This window comes from Homarus americanus, unplaced genomic scaffold (assembly GCF_018991925.1).
Source record: "Homarus americanus isolate GMGI-L3 unplaced genomic scaffold, GMGI_Hamer_2.0 scaffold50705, whole genome shotgun sequence".
NCBI lineage: Eukaryota > Metazoa > Arthropoda > Malacostraca > Decapoda > Nephropidae > Homarus > Homarus americanus.
This window is the reverse complement of record NW_024756463.1, coordinates 320,001-321,168: the sequence shown is the minus strand read 5'-3', so window position 1 is coordinate 321,168 and position 1,168 is coordinate 320,001.

The window sequence follows — 1,168 nt, the reverse complement described above, 5'->3', positions numbered from 1 at the left end:
TACTGTACAGTTTGTTTATATATATATATATATATATATATATATATATATATATATATATATATATATATATATATATATATATATATATATATATATATATATATATATATATATATATATATATAAACAAACTGTACAGAACCATTAATACAGTACTGTTTACTGTACTGTATATTAAGAGAGAACAGACACAATGCACTTACAGATACTGTACAAACACATTTATTTTTTTATATTACCTGGTAATTTTCCCTATTTGCCTGATTTTTTCAGATATATTTTCATGCAAGACTTCAGGTATTTTGTCTATTTTAATGTTCCACCTTATATGCTAACTGAATTTACAGCTACAGTACTACAGTACCTATTAAGAAATTTAATTGTATTATCTCTAATTTAATTTCGTTTATTCTTTAAATTTTTTTTTGTGGTTTTGTAGGATAGACTAATATGGCTAATATAACAGTTAATCCTTCAGGTAATGTGTGATTGCTCTTTGTTTTGTTTTTAACTTAATGGTACATGTAATGGTTTATTACCTAAACAATGCAAAAAGTAGGAATAACATTGAAAACCACACAGACTAAGAATCATCAAATGGACCTTTGAAAAGTACGTACAAGAGAAGGATCATTCATCACTACAGATCCCTTGTATTGTACTGTACATCTCCAACTAGACTACTGTACAGTATACAGGTATAATGTGGAGACCATATAAATAGGTTAATACAGTACAGTACAGTGCTGTTTTATATCACGGGAGAAATTTTAATGCAGGGTAATTAAAATTATTTATGCAATAGGACAAGTTGATTGCCCAGATAGACTGGATGCTTTAAGGCTCCATTATTGGGTAGGCATGCCTATGGGATCAACTTTCACTCTCCTGAAAAGACTTGACATGGCAGTTCTCATAAAGACTGTAGAATTAAAATCTTGAACAAAATGGAAATTATAAATCCCAACAATTTTTATGGTTCATTATTTAATAATAAACCATTTCAATTTTTTTTTGTCACCAAACAGAATGGATAATATGAAGTACAGTATACTGTTCTCATGAGAGAATGATAGGCCAAAACAGTACTGTACAGAATACCTATTGAAATTATGGATATGAGGCAAGTGCTGTTCTTTAAAATATATCCAGTATACAAGTATGG